This window comes from Cupressus sempervirens, chromosome 4, assembly GCF_028749045.1.
Source record: "Cupressus sempervirens isolate cs-2001-9-10 chromosome 4, ASM2874904v1, whole genome shotgun sequence".
Taxonomy (NCBI): domain Eukaryota; kingdom Viridiplantae; phylum Streptophyta; class Pinopsida; order Cupressales; family Cupressaceae; genus Cupressus; species Cupressus sempervirens.
The window spans coordinates 235,207,757-235,222,242 of NC_143121.1; positions in this window are offsets into that span (position 1 = coordinate 235,207,757).

Genomic DNA, 14,486 nt, shown 5'->3' on the forward strand with positions numbered 1-14,486 from the left:
TTTCAAGCTTTCAACTACTGATTTACAGCAATTCAACATCTACCCAAGTGATCTAAGTATTTATCTAGGTATTTCCTTCTAGTGCCGAGTTTTACAATTTGTGAAGTTTCCTTTAATAATCAAACCCTAGTTCAGTTATAAATGGAATCTAGTTCTAAAATGAACCAACAAAAAGTGAGCCATGAGATTCAACTTGTCAGCAATGAGGTTAAGCAACCTAAGTTTAGACCTATACTAAAAGTTGCATATAAAAATGATCACGCTGGTGCCCTATCCACCATCCCTAAAAAAGTTGTTATGGTTCAGGATGTGCAAAAGTGTTATAATTACAAAATAGAAGCCATAGGAGACTTGGAAATCTTTAATGCCTATGAAAAACTATGTGAAAATGGTATCTTGAAAGATGAGTTTTCTATCATAGAGAATAAGGGTTTAACCAAAGCCCTAGTTTTTCCAATCGTATTCAAAATTGAGTGGATATGCATAATACTCAGTAGAATCCATGATGGATCATTCTAGTTAGAACAAGGACCAGTCAAGATTACCAAGAAGATGGTTCATAGGGTTACAGGTTTTCCAACCCTAGATCGACCAAAGACACTGAAAAGTGAAAAGAAGGAAACAATTGAGAAGAACACAAGTGCAAAATGGAACAATAGAGGCATGACCATAGATACCATAACTGATCCCCTTCTAGACTTTTTTGTAAGGATCATATCACATAAGTTTTATCAATCTAGTAGATTAAATAGTGTACCCTACATAGCTATGGATGTGGCACATAAGCTTGTAAAGAAAGACCACACCTATGACCTTATAGAGCTCTTGTTGCAACAGATCAATGAATATCTTGGAGCTATTAGAAAATTCAAGGGAGCATAGTGTAAATTTGGTTTAGTACTAGTTTATATGTTCTTCTATGTAATGAAGGAATTCCCTTCATTTGGAAAAATCAACTAGAGTCAAAATAGAACCATTTTTTATCAAATAAATGATTACATTGCACAAATGGGAGATAGCTTTGATGATCAAATACTTATCTATTTCGATGATTCCAAGAATGCAATGAAGAAAAAAATGAGAATACCAGTTTCACTAGTGGAAAATCATGTAAATGACATACACTTTTTGATTGACATTGATTATACCTATATTCAAGTAGTCCTTCCAAGAACAAGATGGTTTAGACCATTGGGATATGAGCTTGATGTTGACCAAGCTTCGACAGCCATCATAGCATTACTTTTCGAGGAAATGGACAAAATTGTAAAGACATTTGGAACATATGACACTATCAAATCAAGAGTTGTTACAAAACTCAAGATAGCCCTAGCAGTAAAGAAAAAGGACAAGCTGGTAAAGAAGAAAAAGAAGAAATTTGGTGTTGAAGAATCAAGTGCAGTAGGAAAAGTAGAAGAGATTAGTGAAGGAGAAGAAGAAGGTGAGCCAGAACAAGAGCCACTTGAATTTTCACAAAGCCAAGGTGAAGACAAAGATGAGAGTGCTAAGGAAGTAGAAACCAAGGAAGCACCCATCAGAGGTAGAGTCATCAAAAGGAAGAAAAAGACTCCTCCTGCTTCACAGCCATCACCAAAGAAAGTGGTCGTGCAAACGCCCAAGAAGCCAACAACTAGAGCTACAACAAGGGCCTCTACATAAAGGACCAAAGAGGAAGCCACAAAGAAGAAGAACACAATAAAAAAGGCATAGGAAGAGCCAAGGAAAAGGAAAAGATATGTGGCCCAACCTGATATTAATGAAGAAGATAAAACTGAAAGGATAAGTCATCCTCCTAAATATTTAGCTGATATATTATGTGAGAAGATTAGGAATGCAGACTTAAGTAAATTGAAAAAGATTGATTTCAATAAGTTTAGTAGAGAGGAACAAAATAGCATAGAAGAATCAGTCTATGCATTAATGGAATAGTTCAAGTATACACCTCTTGAATTAGATGGGAAATTTCCAAAGGAATTGTCTAAAACTATAGAAGACAGATGGCATTTCTGTCTAATGATGGAGAAAGAGATGAGGGAATCAACCCTAGCAAGCATACTACCTAATTTAACCAAAGAATAGATAACTCAAGTAGTCAAATGGCATAGTAAAAGGTTTACATCTAAATATAGGGCATTCTCCATCTTACAAAACAAAATTGAAGAAGTTGTCTAGAGAACTACAAGAATTTGGAAAAACTTATACAAGACAATTGAAGATGTCCTTGAACAGGAATACAAAGAAGAAGCTACTGCTAAACCTAAGGAAAGAAGGAAGAGGAGAGAAGAGAAGAAAAAAGAAGAGAAAAAGGTTGAAGAAGAGGAAAACAAGAAAGAAAGAGAGGAGGAAGGAAAAGATGAAGACAAAGGTACTGATGAACAACAAATTTTGCAAGCCATACAACTTTCACCTCCTAGTCCTCCTCACTCACCTATCACACCTATAGAAATCATAAAGATTAAGGATGTTGTTGACACCTAATGTCAAGACACCAATTCATTAACTACAGAGGATCTTACTAAGATCCTTGACCAAACAACTCAAAAAACACAATTGTGTACAAGTCCCATATTGGTCAGTGTAGATGATCTCCAAAAGTTAGTAGACAAACTCAAAGAAGCCAAGGTGTCACCACAAGAACCACCTCAAATCATTCAAACTATTGGGCTTACATTTTTCTCACCTCCATCACCACCAAGAATAGCCATTCAAGCTCATTAGGAGCCAAGTGCAATAGTAGAGGAAATTATAGGTACAATAGTACAGACATCAAGTATACCTCCAGCAATAGTAACACAAGAAGAAGAAGCCAAGCAAGAAGAAGAGGATAAAGAAGAAACACAAGATAAAGAGGAGTCTGCAATACAAAATTTGGTTGAATTACCAAAAATAGGAACTCCCACCAAACTTAGTCATAAGCTGAGTACTAAAACAATGACCTTACATGTCAGTACACCAAGCTCAAGTTCTACTAGGGTAGCCATGACCATTCATTATGGTATTCTTGAGCTTGATGAAGAAATTAAAATACCCTATTATGATTCAAGCACTCTAAATGAGGAAAAGGTGGATGAAATATAGAGTGCATTGGATAAGAGGAGGCAAGAGGCAATGAATGAGATAAAAGATATATTCAGGGATGTTTCAGCGTTCAACCTCCAGATGCAAATAGGCCAATACTTGAGCAACTATCTGATATAGTTGACCAAGTGAATAATGAAGGCCATGATACTAATGTAAAACTAATGGAATGGTCAGAAAACAAGTTTCAATGCAAAGTCAACTAGAAAATAGCTAATAACATAATTTTGGGACATGTTGACCTAGCTAAGAAATTGGAAAATGTAAAGAGTGTATTAGGGAACATATTTTCCCTTTATAGAAAATTGTGTGATTTTTCCAAGTTCACACAAGAAATAAATCCAAAAATTTTGAACCTTTAGAGTAAATTAAAGCTCTCCAGCATGCAAGTACCCTCAAATCCTACACAAAGTGAAAATAAATTTTCTCAAACACTCCACACTCAGAGGGAATTAGCTGCATTATTAGCAAAAGAGGCCACTATCAAAGAAAAGCTGATGCAAATCCAAGCCTCCATCACTCCTCACCTGGAAGTATTACACAAGGAGAAAATCTATGTAGAAATAATTCTGAAGAAGGATCCAAATATTTCTACACATGAAGGACTTTTTGATCTAGCAGTAGAGCTTGCAATCCAACAAAAGTCATTGGATATTCCCTTAAATAACTGGGATGCAGCTCTCCAAATACTCCTTGAGGTAAATAAGACATTTTTGGCCAAGCATTGCATTACTATTTAGGACCCTTTAACATCAATATAAAAAAGGGGGAGATAATATTGTGAAGATATATTAAAGAGAATATTAGGCATAATGGCACAAGACATCAGAGTTCATGACAAGGCATGATCAACTTAGGGGGAGTTATAATAATTTTGAGGTATATATTGCAAGATACAATGTTTTGATCAAGTTTTTTTTAAACCTCTGTATATATACCAGGTAGATTAGTGAATGTACTCATAAGATAAGATAAATAATGCTTAGTTAAGTGTTTTTGACACTCATGTCAAAGGGGGAGATTGTTAGTCCTAGAATGGTTTTGACACTTGAGTGCCAACACACTTAACCACTTTCTACATTGAAGACAAGTACACTATGTATGTTGAGCCACAGCTTGTGCCGAGTCAGGAAAGGCATCAGGTGTTGACTGATCTTTAGGTGCTGAGCAGCCTTCAGGTGCTAAGTGAAGATCAAGTGCCAAGTGACTACAGGTGCTGAGCATGATCCAAGTGCTGAGCAATATTTAGGTGCCGAGTCATAAATGATGCCTAGCAAGATAGGAATGATATAGGAGCTGAGTTATAGAAGGTGCAGAGAATCAGGAATCAATAAGTGCCAAGTAACTTAGAATCAGCGTATGAGTTTGTAACTTCACAAACTTAGATGTAAACCATTTTCATGGTTGACATATGACGAATCTCGAAGGATTTCAGTGATAAGATCAAATCATTTATATTTCCTATGCAATCTACATGCAGCCAATAAGAAAAATGGGGAAGGCATGCAACCAATGATAAAAATGCAAGAAATGAGCGAGAATCAGAGATTCAATATGGATCATAGATCCATGTCTAACCCTAAGTCTTTGAATGTCTTTATAAGGAAGATGAAATATCATTGAATCATGTAGATCGATGAAGGAGTGAATGGAAACTCTAGTGGAGTTCAAAGTGAAGAGTAAAAGACTTAGAGGAAGAGATCAATAGTTAAATATCCAGTTAATTAGAACAAAGTAGGGGATACAAACAAGTATTAGATCTCAGAGGATGAAAGTTAGAAGAAAGTAGATCAAGTGCCTGTATTCAGCAATCAACGATTGTTAGCTATCTGGTTTATTATACCTAATACCCTTTAGCCATTGTATTAGAAAGGAAATCCTATGATGATAGGTTAGCTTAACAACTATTTTGTAGATCCTTTAAATAGGTGATTAAATCCTTTGACAGGGTAACACTTCATGTAAAGTGTTTGTAAATCCTTTAACTAGGTCACTATTGATACAGTGTAAAGCCTTTAATAGGGTAGACCATCAGAAGTGGTCAAACATTATTACTACAATGATTTTGTGGGTATCATCCCCACCCTAGTTTTACCTTCTTATTCCTAGAGGATTTCTAGGTTACCAAAATCTCAAGTGTTATGTGGTGATGCATATTTGTTTCTCATGATTTCTTAATGTTTATATGCATACAAGTTCGTTTCAAAGATATGTTATGAAGGATATAAAAATAGGTCAAATCCTAGTACTTATGATTCATTCGCCCCCCCCCCCCCTGCCCCCCCCTCTCAGAAGTATTCTTTCCAATAAGATATTCCAATAGTTCTTGAGTATCTATTCACTTCAATTCAACTTCTTTCTTCTAAAAAAACTTCCTTCAAATCAAAATACGTTGACTCATTATGATAGATTGGATTCTTAATACTCATATTATTACAATAGTAAGCTATTGTTGTATGAATTTTCTTTTCTTCAATTTCTAAAACATTTTGAATTCATAATGTACTTATAGATGTGATTGAAATGTACTCTATATTAGAGTATATTTTCATTTTACAAAAGAATACGTAAACTTCGTAAACCAAGTCAAAAAAAATTAGTAGATGTTCAACTCATCTTCCCTATCAAATCCATTAAAGCTAAAAAGTACAAATATTTTCAAAGGTAATGCAAGATCATTTAAAGATCACCCAAGATCTTATTGTTACCTCGAGTCTATAATTTTCCAATCATATGACCGATCTCACAACAAGGACAAAAATTTAACAACATATTGAGCTACTAAAGACAAACTAGGATAATACCATGGCATGAGACAAATTGTTAGTAGTGTCCTATGTATTCAGGGTCAAGATTGTCACATATACATTGATCAAGCTAGTCTTCACCATAATATAAAAAATCTAGGTCTAATAAATGGAGAGCCCTTCAATAGGTTAAAGCAAGCATGGGTATACAAATTCACCATGATTCTTAGAAGAAAAGTAAACAACACCATCAACGGTTTTAATATTTCACAACCTTCATAATAGGCTGGGCCTCAGGAATAAAAGCTAAAAGAAAACTACTAGAAAACAAAGAAAAGTTATTGAAAACAAAAGGTGAAGTTTAGAAATACCGAGATGAGAGAGAAATGAGATCATCTTTCCATGCTTGGATTAAGAGGAAGTGTCATCATGGCAATCCCTCACTATTGACTGTGCTTTCTCCCAATCCAACCTACATGACACTAAAACACAAATCAATTAAAAAACTCCAAAGCTAAAGATCTAAATGCACAAATGTATGCATCAAGCCTTGGAAGAGAAGAACTTAAAATAATTGAATTCCTCAGCTCCACGCCTAGGACTTAGTGTATTGTCATTGATCTAAACAAAGCCAAAATGGGAAAAGCCCCAATACATAGATGAATTTTTCAATGGATATAAAACCTTTTTTTGATTATAATGATAAGAGTGAGGGGTGGAAGGATCTAGTTCAAGAAGATAAGAAATGTAAGGGTAGAAAAAGGCAATGCTTTCTTTCAATGTTTAATGTTGATAGGTCTCTCACCATTGAAGTAAATACCAAGACCTTGATATTTTTAGACCATACCTGACGTGCAAATGAATCCCCTAAGCTCATACAAAGCTTTAGTAATATAGTGCGACATAGCATTATAAAAGTTTTTCTTTTATTATTATAACATAATGTGATTTTGAAGTTGGTCAAAACAAAAACATAAGTTGGTCAAAATTTCAACCAAAGTGGGGATATAATTTTCACTTTTGATGAATGTGAGAATGAAAACAAAGAAAAGAAGGAATCATAGCTTTGGTCAAAAATTTTGATAGAAAAACAAGTGCAAATGTACTAGTGGTCAGTTTGGTAGTGGTGTTTGGAGATTCATTGGTTATTAGGATTGTGGTTAAGTCTTCCATTGTGATCCTTGTGATCCTCATATGGTGAGTGTCATGTACGTCCATACTAGTTTAAAATTTTTTAATCTTGGCTTGTAAATTGAATCTTTGTTCCAAGGATCTCTAGGTAGGGCATTACATCTGGTATCAGAGCCCATGTTGCAACATCAGGATCTTTGTGTTATCCTACCACTAGTTATTGTCTTTCATTTGTGTATTGATATCTAATGATGTGTATCTTGATATTTTTCTTGTTTTGTAAGGCCCATTCCCTAGTACCTTATTATAAATCTTAAAAACATGAATATGGTTAGATCTTTAAGGAATAAAGGAGATAAGATATTATGTTATATCTCTTATGAATGATAGGCTATTACCACACACATTATGATAGAATGATGGTAAGAAGGTCTTGGAATCTAAGTATGCCTTGATTTATAATGAACCTGAAATCTTAATGAGACTGGTGTATATTGTAGTCATTGTTGTGCTAAGTATCATGTTTGAATTACAATAGGTTGATAAGATAAGATCCTATGGAATAAAGAATTGAGGTGTCGTAACTTAGAAAACTATGTTGATGGGTTCTTGATATTTGATGGCCTATTGGGATAATTAAATTATATGGATTATATATAAAGATGAATCAACATCCACTCTTGTGAATGAGATTAATAGTCATAATATGAATTTTTTTTATCAAATTTGGATAAAGGTCTACATGGAAGAACTTGATATGATATAATGTGATGAGTCAATTAGGTGGATATCATGGTATTTATAAGGAAAGATTTTATGAACCAATACAATATAATCAATTTATTCTATGATTTGACCCTAAAACTATGTGACATGACTATGTGAACATCCTATCTACCTGACATAATTGATATGCTTTATAATTATATCATAATCATAACAGAATATTGACAGAAACCAAATGAAATTTAATTGAATCAAAGGATATTAATTGAGATGTTTTCATTTTGATGATTTTGACCTAAAAATATGTATTTTGGAACTAATTTCCATGTCAACTAATTTAATAGTCTAGATTCAAAATTCCATCACTATGATAAGAAATGAATTTTGATTAGATATTAATGTTGATATGCAAAGTTTGATATTTTAACATTTTAAATAAAATAATTAAGTAAAGAAATTCCATTGAATTATGTAAATATGAATTATGTGACATTTGATCCAAGCTAATAATGGAAACATTATGGGGAAACAAGGTATAAACACATATTAATATGACATTGCCAAGCTGAATCTTTAGAAGATTCATAAGCCTCGTTGTGATTTGTTTATTTTGTAAACATGAGATGTATGTGTAAAGTACATATTTTATGATTAGATTCAAAACATGTCAGGTGTGATCTTTAGTGAATTTTGTGTGTGTCACTTGACATTTGTACTCGTTATGTGAAAATGACATGCTCTGTAAAGATGGATCATGTGACCACCTTATCTCAAGTTAAGCTCTATAATTAAGAATTAGACATATTTCCATGATTTAGTAAGGGAAAAAGGTTACCACCATAGAAATTTCGAAATTAGACTTGACCTAACATTACGAGGGCCAAAAAGTAGCTCAAAGGTGTATTGTGATGTTAGATAAACCTTACCCATGATAATACTTCAAGTTAAGGGGCTAAAATTGACCACTAGAGTGCCTAGAAGACCTAGGAGACCTCAAAAAGAATGGATTTTTTATTGAATCCGAAAATGGGAGTCTTATATAAAGGACTGGCCAAATTAGAAACCCACATACCCACTCTCTAACTTTAGAGACATTTAGGTTTTGGAGAAAGAGGATAAAGAGCTCTACAATAACTTCCATTTACCATTGCTTGGAGTGAGGTTGGTATCTATGATCTATGGTGTTTCTTCATTGCATTGTAGATTTGATATGGTGTAGATGTGGTTTTGTGAAGAATCTTGTTGTATGTGAGTTGAATGTATATAGTTTTATGTGATTTCTTCCTTGAATATTATTTTGTTCACGTTTTTTGTTGTGTAAAATGGGTGTGAAGCACCACTCACCCTTGGGAGGGAAGATATGCTTGGGTGAAGGGGTTAGTTGGGTTCACCCATGTAGTTGAGAAACTCTCCCATGTGTGGAGATGATTTTGATGTGTTTCAATGGAGTATGGACTTCATGATTACTTACATTCTTGGGAGGTATAAGGAGGTGTATGAAGAGGGAAGACATTGTTAAGCCTTGAAAGGGCATGTTACTTATGAGAAAATGTGAATATATGTGATTTATGGTTTTGACATTCTCCTCATAGAGAGAGCCCACCTTCACCCTATTTCTTGATTCTATTGTTGAATCTTTGTGCAAGCCTTGGGATGGGTTGTATTGTATTGTGTTGTGTTGAGTTGTGTTATTATAGTTTTGCATGATATGTAAATGTAAAGGTGTGCAACCATTTTTCCCTTATTTCCCCAAGCTTGGTGGGTGGCTTCATAGAAGCCTAGGATGAGAGGTGAGCCTCCATGGTTCCTAGTTTGTGTGTATTTGTAGGTTTTGTGAAGATGGACTTCTTGAAGAAATTAGGGTTTCCTCCTTGACAAGTTAAAAAAAACAAAAAAAAACTCAAGTTTGTAGAGACAGACCAATGTTCCATGTTGTGATTTCAAGTCTCCATTGTATTTAATTAAGATTTAAAGGGATTTTTTAATCATTGTATATTGTTGAAATTATGTAAAGGAAGGTTGAGAGATTGTATGTAGTTACTTGCAAGAAAATAATTGTTATAAATTTTTCCATATTATGTGATTGGATGTAATAGAGATAATTCTATGAAATGAAACCCTCCTTTTGATGATCGATAGATGATTTGTTAGAAACATTTCATAGTTGTTTTGTACAAGATTATTATGGATATAGTTGACTTAATTCAAAAATATAGGTGATTGATTTGTAAGTCCAAAAATTATGTAATGGAAGGAAGTTATCTTACTTGATAGTTCATTTTATGTTTATGAAATTAGATCATTTGGTTTCCAAGTCTAACTAATTTCAAGGTTAAGTAGCACCATCACATCCTCAAAATATATTCACTAAGATACCATGGTAGGATTTAAGAGAAACCAACTTGATAAAATGAATACATAGTCCAAAAGCCTAAGTAAACCATCCTATAGGTGGATATTATGCCTCTGGAAAATGTATGGGGAAGGAAATTAATTCCTTCCCCAAGATTATAGACCACTAAAATATAAAGGAATATACTTGATACTCATAGTAGGTACCTATAAGTTGAAGGGTTATCATGTAAATTAGAAATAATGTGACTTCTAAATCTTTCCCCAAGAAGATTCACTTGATCTTAAGAGGGATGTACAAAATCCACTCATATCACTTTATGAAGAAAAATAATATTAACATTTAAATAATATTAAAACTTGAAGCCCAAAAAAAAAAAAATTAATAATATTTAATATTTAATTACCAAACTTCTTTATTGATGAATAAATCCTACCTAGGTGTCACCTCACATTAATAAAATGTTCAAGCCAAACAAAATGAAGTTGAAAGGAAAGTAGGTCGTAGACCCCACAAGGATACCTCATCCCTTGACATATGCTAGGCACATTAAATAGACAAGGATGTGTCCTTGCTGGTCTGACATGAGTTGATCCCTTCCTCTAGGTGCTTATTGGAGAGGATGTAAAAAGTTGAACTTGCTTTGGAATTCTTCCCACCTTCCATGCCCAGGGAGAAGTAAGCTTGGACTTGGGAAAATGTTCCAAGTCTAAAACTTGTGTCCAAGTTGATTTGACTTGGGATTTCAATCTGCCACTTGACATGATTGTCCACTTGGTCACCCTATCTTGGGAATAACAACAAGGTACATGAGTTTTGAGTGAGGGAGACTTTATACAAAAAATGGAAGTTATTTGTCTTCATAAAGTTATATTAATGGTTGGGATGTCGGATTGGTCTTAGGTGGTATTGGTAAGACTAATAATAATTTAAAAGGGTTATGATTAGGAGTTAATGAACTAATAATGTATATTATTAAAGGGAATAATTAGTAATACATTTCATTAATTGGGATTTTTTAAATTTATTTAATAAATTATAAAGTAACTATGTTATAGATTAATTGCATTATAGTGAATAGACATTGGATTTAGGATTGATTTAGTAAGTATAAAGTAACTAAATTATATATAGGAAATTAGTGGATAGATAAGTATATGTATTAAATTAGTCAATAACTAGATGATGTTTTATGGTTCGAATATAATTTTTAATTGGAGGTGTAAACTATGAATCCTAGTTTAGAGTAATGGTTCATAGTTGGTAATTAAATCATAATTCTCAATTGGAACTCTACATATTCCTTATTTATTTCATTAAATCATGATGGTATGACTCCTAGATAAAAATAAAGGTTTGATAAATAGTAATTTATTTCAGAAATTGGATAGTGATTAAATGATAAATAATTCAAAACACCTTGTTGCATAACATCTTCACCTTAAAAAACTACTGAACCATTATAACCGCACCGATATAGAAATTATGTTTCTCAATCACATAAGTAATGACTCACTTTGAGGATAGGATCAGAATTTTGATATGATAACATTACCTAGCTATTATCTCATAACCTAGATTGTCAATTCGTGTTAAGAAATAACATGTTAGTAAGAAATGGTAAAATATTATTAAATATGTACATCAACTTGAGGACAAGTATAAAGATATACATAAATGGAAGATGACTCTTGGTTCAGACAGAGGAATGGTTTGGGTATCTTTAGCTATAGATTATTTTGGAATTATTAAAATTTAGTAATTAAATATGGGTTATTAGATGGTAACATGTTAGAAAAAATTGGTGAATAAATAATTAAGAATCAATTTAAAACATCTAGGCAAAAAACTTAAATTTAGTTGTAAGGTAATAAAGTGAAATGTAAGTATCTCATTAAAATAGTAATGACCATACCATAATATTATTGTACCTAGAATGCAACGAGTAAGGTCATATGACTTAAAGTTGAAACATTTGGGACTTTGTAATCATAGCCCCATTTGCAAAAAACATAATTATTGCAACTACAGGTACTTAACATCCCTAGACATAGAGTCTCACTTCCCTATTTGGATGTGGATTCATAATGAAATCATATCATCTAGCTTTTATGTTACAATCTAGGACCCATACAAATCTTAGAAGACAAATTGGCTTCCCATGGAAGCTTGGAATATTGAATTTTGAATGGAGACAAATCTTTCACATCAACTAAAATTTATTATCACCAAACCCAATGATCAAATAAGCGAATACTAAGATTCTCAAGGGAACATGAATTCTTATATTCTAGACACCTCTTAGTTTGGTAAGGTTTTCATAATTAAATATAGGCCTATATGAATATTACCCTTCAATTCACCTTTCAAAAAAAAATTGTTAATTGTGGTTTGGCTTGTAAAATTTGGGCATGACATGTTCTTGCTTTTACTCTTATGTTAAGTGGCATATTTCTAGCCCTTATCTTGTGACTCCATAGTGATGCCTTCTATACATAAACCTAGTGGTCAGGTTGGTAACCGACGAGTGGTTCAAGGAGAAGAACACCTTGAAGAGGTATGATAGGAATGGGAGGGAGAACAAGGTAATAACAATCAAGGTGGTATTGGGACATTGATACCAGTGCTACAAGAGATTCTTTCTTGGTTGGGAGCTCGTGCAAAGGGAAATCAACACTTCGAAGGTAGGGATGAGGAGTCTGATCATGGAGATTTCCATATGTCTAAGCATAGAGAGGAAGAGTGTGAATGTTTCTGTACTCCACCGAATGGTCGAATGCACCATTAGGGTGGTAGGGACTATGATAGTGAAGATTCCATCCATTTGGATATCATGAAATCTCTTTACCAATCCAAACTACCATTTTATGATGGCAAGGTAGGTGGCCTCAAGGGAGAAACCTTGTTATTAGACATGGCACACTGCTTCACCATGTACCCATATGCAACCAATATGAGGGCCCGTTGTGAAATTATGTAGTTGAGGGACCATGCATCCATTTGGTGGAATACAAAAGGGTAGAATCTCCAAATTAGTGTAACAGATCTCACCAAGGAGATCTTTGAGGAGAGGTTCCAAGAAAATTTCTTATCTCCTTAGTTCAAGGAGGCCTATGCTAATGAGTTCCACAAGATCAAATAAGGAAACATGAAATTGGATGCATACAAGATCTAGTTCTTTGAGCTTAGGAAGTACTCATGCTAAAACCATAATGATTTATTCCTGACTCATCATTTCATCTGAGGCCTTAAGGATACCCTTATTGGAGAAGTCTGTATGCATCATCCTAGGACTCTTCTTCATGCTATTGAGAAGGCACATATTGTAGAGAATAATTTGGGTAGAGGTTTCAATGGTATATCAAATTCTTAGAACCATAGTGCATGGAATATAGGATAAGATGCACAATTTACCCAATTCTTAGGGAAGTGCCAAGCCCAATCATCCCCCTCACAATGTGGTAGTGGTTGTCATTTTTGATAAAGGGGAAATGGCCTAAAGATGGATAGAATTTAGGTGACTTAGGAAATAAGGGAGAGGAATAGAGCTAGGGTCAAAAGTCCCAAAAGGATCACCCTCCTTAGAATAGTCAGTAGAATTCTAGTAGGGGTAGTGCACCATATTCCAGTACTACTCAGGATTGTCGTGGATCTAGTTCTAACTTTTTGGGAAACTATTATTCTTGTGGCTAACCCAACCATAAAGCTTTCAAATTTCATATTAAACCATCTACATGACCTAGCAAAGGTGTAGCTAGATGAGAACCTACCATGGGAGATATTGGTAGGAAATATTGAGTCTTTGTGGTGATTGATAACCATCAAGCTGAGCACCAAGCTATAGTAGTTGAGGTTACAAGTAAAATTCATGGTATTTTATCTTTAGTTTTATTTTACTTAGGTGCTTCAAATTCTTTTATTTCACCATCTCTTGTTCAACGATGTGGGCTAGAGGCAGTATGTTAGGTCAATAGGTGGCAAGTTGAGTTAGCACTAGTAAAATTTGACCCAATTTTCAATGAATTTTGCTTGAAATTTTGACCCATGTTGGTTGAAAGTGTGACCAAGTAGTATGTCACAATTTTTATCATTGAAATTTAGACCAAATCTCAAGTTGGTCAAAATTTTGACCAACAGTTTGGTTGAGAATATTTTATATTTCTTCTGAGCCTAATTTGTCATTATTGGACTAAATTTTGACCAAATCTTGGTGGAAAACTTTCAAGAATTGGTCAAAATTTTGACCAATTCTAATCCATCCCATGATCAGGATGCGATGGTCACAACCAAAGGGTTGGTCAAATTTTTAACCAAATCTTGGTGGATCCCACAACCAGGATCCCATTGTCATGACCAAAGGGTTGGTCAAAATTTTGACCAAATCTTGGTGGAAAACTTTCAAGAATTGGTCAAAATTTTTACCAATTCTAGCCCATCCCATGACTAAGATG